The sequence below is a fragment of the Oratosquilla oratoria genome, chromosome 28 (genome assembly GCF_046742065.1).
Source record: "Oratosquilla oratoria isolate Oo_2021 chromosome 28, ASM4674206v1, whole genome shotgun sequence".
In the NCBI taxonomy this organism is placed as follows: Eukaryota; Metazoa; Arthropoda; class Malacostraca; order Stomatopoda; family Squillidae; genus Oratosquilla; species Oratosquilla oratoria.
This window is the reverse complement of record NC_134804.1, coordinates 8,496,218-8,503,717: the sequence shown is the minus strand read 5'-3', so window position 1 is coordinate 8,503,717 and position 7,500 is coordinate 8,496,218.

Sequence of the window (7,500 nt, the reverse complement as noted above, 5' to 3'; positions counted from 1 at the left end):
TTGGGTGCGAATGTGGCAGGAAAGGGAGGAATGGGGGTGGAGGTACAATGTAGATTGAGAGAAACGAGTAAATGCTTTGGTGGATTGCAAAGTGTAATGAGAAATAGACACCTTGGAATGGATGCTAAGAGGAGGTTATATGAAGGAGTGATTGTGCCAACATCATTGTACGGGGCAGATACATAGAACATGAGAGAGGAGAAAAGGAGTTTGAATGTGTTTGAGATGAAATGTCTGAGAAGTATGATAGGGGTTACTAGGCTGGAAGAGTGAGAAATGAGGAGGTGAGGAGGAGAACAGGGGTGGAAAGGGAACTGGGAGATAGGGTTGATAAAAAAGTATTAGGTTGGTTTGGACACATGGAAAGAATGAGTGAAGAAAGATTAGTAAAAGAAGTGTGGAAGGCAGAGGTGGAATGAGTGAATATGAGGGGGCGTCCTAGGATGAGACGGATGGAAGGGGTGAAAGGGGCATTACAAAAGAGAGGAATGTCTGTGGAGGAAGGACGGGTGAGGACAGATGATAGGGGTGAATGGAGAGGGGTTGTGCATAGATGATGCTGTGATGCATGAGGGGGAGTGGGTGGGGGATGGGGGGTGAGGAAGTATGTATGAGAAAAACTTGACGCAGCCCGATGGGATTTCTCCCCGTCTTCTCCTTTTCTGCATGAGAGGACGGAGAGGGGGAGGGGTCGCCGAACTTATGAAGCGGCCTTGCTGTGGATGTGCTGTGTCTTGCGACTTTGCTTCTGACCCAGGGCAGTGGACAGGATGCAGGGATGACCCGCCATCCAGGAGGTGCCAAGATGAGAGGGAGGGAGGAGGGTGGAGGGGAGTGGAATATGTGGGAAATGGAATGGGTGGGAGTGGTTTCTATGCCTTTTTCTTTTTGGATACCCCCCATTGTAGGGGGAAAAAGCCTTGGTATATGTTTGTATGCATGTATGTATGTATGTATGTATGTATGTATGTATGTATGTATGTATGTATGTATGTATGTATGTATGTATGTATATATATGTATATATATATATATATATATATATATATATATATATATATATCACAACAAAGATATGTCGTAGCACATTTGTAAAATAATACTGATGACCCACTTTCGGAGAAGAATAAGATCCAAGAGTAATACAACTCCTGGAATTTACAAACTACCTTGTTTAGATTGCAATGATGTATATTGGGGACAGACGGTTCGAGATCTCACTACTAGGGTTAAGGAGCACAAGAACTCTGTTAAATACGGACAGGAAAATTCCGCGGTATTTCAGCACGTCGCCAATAAAAACCACCGGATAAATTGGAACGATGCTGAAATAATTTACAAATCCAAATGTAGTTTCAGAGGAGAAATAGTAGAATCCTCCTTAATAAACAATTTTCCAAATTACAACATTTCCCATGGTCAATGGTCACCAGATTGTATTTCTTCTTTTGCTATAAATAAAATGTTACCATCTACATTAGCGGTGGACAAAAATTACCAAGGTCCATGCAACGCCGGACACGTGACCTGAGCCACCAAGATCCGAACATGCGTGCCGGGCATGTGACCTGAGCCCTCGTCCCTTCTTGCTACCTCACTGTTTCATTATAAATACACATTGTTCTTTACTTTGTAACTCATATCTGCTGAAGAGGACCACGGTAAGTGATCGAAATATACAGATCTCTATATCTTCGCTTATTCTTCTCCAAAAGTGGGTCATCAGTATTATATATATATATATATATATATATATACATATACATGGATATGTATATATATATTCATATATATATATATATATATATATATATATATATATATATATATATATATATATATATATATATATATATATATATATATATATATATATATATATATATATATATATATATATATAAATTGTCCGGCGAGTATAAACCTGGTTATTGTTATGGTAATGTAAAGACGCATAAACCCAACAACCCTCTAAGACCCATTATCAGCCAGATACCTACTCCTACATATCAGTTAGCGAAAAAACTTAATGAACTTTTAACCCCTTTTGTCCCCAGCAGATTCAGCCTGGCATCTTCTCACCAGTTCATAGAACTGGTGAAAGACGCTCCCAGCCAGGGATTCATAGCTTCGCTGGATGCTGAATCTCTGTTCACCAATGTCCCTGTGGATAGAACGATAGATTTCATATGCGACAAAGTTTACAGAAGCGGACCAGCCCCCGGACTTAACATACTTGAAGAACACCTACGGACCCTGCTTCAATTTTGCACCAAAGAAGCCCCATTCCGCTCTCCCCGTGGGACACTCTACCGCCAAATTGATGGAGTTGCCATGGGATCCCCCCTTGGTGTTCTGTTTGCCAATTTTTTCATGGGAACTGTAGAGGAATTTATTTTTAGTCAAATTGAAAAACCTAGCCTTTATTGCAGATATATAGATGATATATTTGTAAAAACTGACTCCCTTTCTGAAATTGATCAATTGAGGGGGAAGTTCATGGAGGTGTCGGGACTTAACTTCACCGTAGAGCACAGTGAAGGGGGTTCCCTCCCCTTCCTGGACGTCCTACTCAAGCAGACTAATTGTCCTTCTTTTTCTTATAGTGTCTACGTCAAAGAAACCAATCCCGGACTGTGCATGAATGGAGAGAGCGAGTGTCCTCAGAGGTACAAAGACGCCACCATTAGCGCCTTTTTCAGAAGAGCCCTCAGCCACTGTTCTTCTTGGAGTGACACTCAAAAAGAGTTTGATCGGGTCCACCAACTCCTTATCAACAATGGTTACACGAATCACGAGGTCCAAGCCAATCTTCGCAGAGTGATCGACAATTGGTATAAACAAACACGACCGACTACAGTAGGACACGAAGGGACCGCAATTAAGGTGTTCTACAAAGCTTGCATGTCTACCAAATACAAGGAGGATGAAAAGATTATAAAGAACATAATCTATAGAAATGTTGTCCCCAAAAAAGAAAGTGATAAATTGTCCTTCACAATCTTTTACAAAAGTAGAAAGACCTCTTCTCTACTTTTAAGGAACAACCCCGCTCCAGAACCCCAGGAGGTTCGTCAATCCCACGTAGTATATAAATACACATGCCCAGAGGAGGACTGCACGCCCCTTTCTGTCTACGTGGGAAGGACGACCACCACATTATCTAGAAGAATCACCATGCACTTGCAACACGGAGGACCCAAGCAACACCACTCGACCCAGCATCGACGCCACCTCGATAGGGAGACTATGGTAAAAAACACCGAAGTTGTGGCAAAAGAAGAGGACCCTCAGCGCTTGGCTATCTTGGAAGCCATATGGATAAAGGAGCTGCAACCTGCCATTAATAGGCAGGTAAATGATTTCGCCCTCCTCCCTAGCATGAAACCTGTTCGGAGGAGCCAGATGGACAATCCCAAGACATCGGGCTCTCCTTCCCAGAGGCTCCCCATTCCCCGCGAAAGGGAAGAACTTCCTACCATACGTCGTTCCCAAAGACTGAGAAGCAGATTGGCGCCGAACCCGGGAGTGACCTCCCCGAGTACCATTTCCGCCAACTTGTGATCTCTCCCAGTGTTTGTGGTCCTGCGTGTGACTTCCCCCAGTTGCAACACGGTGACTTCTCCCCGTGCTTCCCATTTCATTTAAAATATGCTCCCTTTCCCTTTCTTTTCACTTCAACTGAGGATGCAGAAAGATCTGCGAAACGTCTTGATAACTATTTTGTTGTGCTTGTATTTTGTTTTTTGCTGTATTTCTTGTATTAATTTCTTGTATTGTGTACTATACTTTTGTGTCTATTATAACTTTTGTGTTTCCTATGAATTTTGGAAATCTGATTTACTCCCTTTCCCCCTACCAAAAATCTACTTTTCGCAAGCTTGAGAGCTCACGGAAAAAACTAATCAATAATTCTTTTGCTGTCGTTTTTAACAGAATATATATATATATATATATTGGTGTTTTTAGATAGCAGGTTCTCATGTAGACAATTTTGATTGAAATTCACAGCAGCTTCTGCGTTCACGACTTTTTTGCTGAGAAGTTCTACATCTCTGACGATGGAACGGTGAGCAATGGGTAGCTCCTATAAAAGTTGTCCGAAAGACATAGAAAGTTCTTATAGATGAAGAACACTTTATTATAACAAGCTTTCGACCTACATAGGTCATCTTCAGGTTCTGGTACAGACATAGACTTAAACCAATATACACGAAGTAGAATGCGAAGAAAAACGCGAAGAAGAACGCGAAGAAGAAGAACGCGAAGAAGAAGAACGCGAAGAAGAACGCGAAGAAGATTGCAAAGAAGAACGCAAAGAAGAACGCGAAAAAAACGCGAAGAAGAACGCGAGGAAGAAGAAGAAGAAGAAGAAGAAGAAGAAGAAGAAGAATACCACCTGACCCCGACTTACCCAAGCGCTTTTTCAAGAATGTTTTTATGACAAAGTGTCACCGTAATACCACCTGTCCCCGACTTCCACATCGTTTTTTAGAAGAATATTTTTATTTAGACTTATATATATATATATATATATATATGTATATATATATGTATATGTATATATATGTATATACATATATATATATATATATGTATATATATACATATATATATATGCGTATATTTGTCTGTATATATGTAAATATATATATGTGTATATATATATATATGTATATATGCGTACATTTGTCTGTACATATGTAAATATATATATATATATATATATATATATATGTGTGTGTGTGTGTGTGTGTGTGTGTGTGTGTGTGTGTGTGTGTGTAGAAGAATATAAACGGGCAGTTAGACGGAAATATGGAGCTTCGGCACTTTACAAACATATAAACGAACAACAGCACAACATTGACTGGGAAGGAGCGATATTGTTAAAGAGAGACAACTCGAAGAAAAGGAGATTATTCTTAGAAGCGTGTACGACAAAAAAAAAAAAAAAAAAGTTTGCGTAAATAGGTACATAGACTCAAACCAATATACCTGGGGACACAATGACAGACTCAATATAAAGTTTCATCAGTTTCAGCAACCTGAATGAGAGAACACAGGGTGAACAAAGATCACAAACAGTGTGTATGAACATGATTTATTCTTTTTCCTTTTTCGTGCATGTGTGTAGTCCACTTTTTCAATTGTTGTACAAGTTGCATTTTTTTTTGTATTTATTCTTTGTAAATAAAAAATGTATATGAGATCCATTATGTACAATTGTGTATGTATGATTGTGACCAATTGTCTGGTTCTTGTAGCAACTGGAGGAGGAAGGGGATCCCGGGTAGCTTCGGCAGTTGGACTACCTCTCCCAGTTCCAACTACGGGCCATATATTAAATTCTTTGACCACTGTATCTCATCACACCCCTGAAGACGGTCCCATGACTAGGACCGATACGTCGGGCATTAAACCTTCCACTTTGAGTCTGGAGTTTACGCTTCTCCCCTTCAATATATATATATATATATATATATGTATATGTGTGTGTATGCATATATATAAATGTATATGTACATATATATACATATGTATATATACATATATATATATATACATATATATATATATATATATATATTTTTAATACGACAGCATTCTGGAAGTTGTTGATTTTCTTTCTTGTGTTTTCTCTTTTTCTAATTATATTCTTCCCTTGGATAGGGTGGGCATAAACCAATTCCTTATACTTCTCCATTTTATTACACACGAAGTATAAGGAATTGGTTTATGCCCACCCTATCCAAGGGAAGAATATAATTAGAAAAATAGAAAACACAAGAAAGAAAATCAACAACTTCCAGAATGCTGTCGTATTCAATCAAACATGTTTAAAAGAGAACCTGCTCCCAAAATACACAAATATATATATATATATATATATATATATATATATATACATATATAGATATATAAATATATATATATATATATATGTATATATATATATATATATGTGTGTGTGCGTGTGTGTGTGTGTGTGTGTGTGGTGTGTGTGTGTGTGTGTGTGTGTGTGTGTGTGTGTGTGTGTTTGTGTGTGTTTGTGTGTGTGTGTGTTTGTGTGTGTGTGTATGTCTGTGTGTGTGTGTGTGTGTGTGTGTGTGTGTGTGTGTGTGTGTGTGTGTGTCTGTGTGTGTCTGTGTGTGTGTGTGCGTGTGTATGTGTGTGTGTGCGTATGTATGTATATAAACTTTTATCCCGCCGACGGAAAAGAAGACACTAATGTCGAAATTTCTGTATATTTCGATAAAAGTTTATTTTACTAATGTGCTACGATATTATTATGCATGTATGCATATACGTGTGTACGAGTATGAGTGTGTGTGTGTGTGTGTGTGTGTGTGTGTGTGTGTGTGTGTGTGTGTGTGTGTGTGTGTGTGTGTGTGTGTGTGTGTGTGTGTGTGTGTGTGTGTGTGTGTGTGTGTGTGTGTGTGTGTGTGTGTGTGTGTGTGTGTGATTCAGCATGGTCTTGGATCATGTGTTGGACTTGTAATCAACAGATATTTTCCTCCCGAACGAGAGCTCAGAGCTCATATATGACCGATCTATGGGTAATGCTATGATCTTACACACACACACACCCAACTCCCCTCCCACGAGAATTGGAATAACGACTCGTAGCGCAGCGATACTGAAATTATTTCAGCCTTAGGCGGGATTCGAACCCAGACCGCCGTAGTGGCGGCCGGGAACTCTAACCACTTCGCCATGGAGTCGCGCGCGAGCGTGTGTGTGTGTGTTTGTGTGAGTGTGCGCGTGTATGTATGTGTGTGTCTATTACCATATATCTTTTCAAAAGTTTTTATACAAAGCAGCCACTTGACAAGTTGAATCGTCCGTCATCCAGTCAAAAGATTCTATTATTCAAAGTTCTGAAAGGCAATCCAGTTATACTGGTTTCATAATGTCATACTACATCACGAACAACATCACAGTGGAAATGCAATATCTTGGCGATGTCCTTTATTTTCGCTTATATATTGACTTGCCTCTGGAACAGCTCGTAAGCCATGTTTTAGTGAAGTGAAATATTCGTTGTTACTCACTACAAAATCCAAAATATGCTTCAACCACGGTTGAGGAGATACAAGTCTAAGAAAAACCCTGTTCAAGTCCTGTGGCCTCAGAGTGTTCAGGCGACCAAAATCGCTTGGATTAAGCCGGAGTAGAATACATGGAACTTCACTACGGAGTGTAAGGGTTAAACACATTTTTGTAAGTAGCATCTTTTCCACTCTATTCCTTCGCCTACCTTAACCTCCACTACTACGACCGCCACGACTTAAATACAACTATCACCACCACAAACACTAATACCATAACCCATTCCACCAACACCATCACTCCTACTACCTACACTACCTCTATTGCCACCACCGCCACCCTCACCCATCCCCCACCGGCCAAAGCACGTCTCTTTAATGAATACAAGCAGGGACCAGCCAGCCCTTCTGTCCGCGACGTAGCCAGCACGAGGCGGTGATAAATTGTATT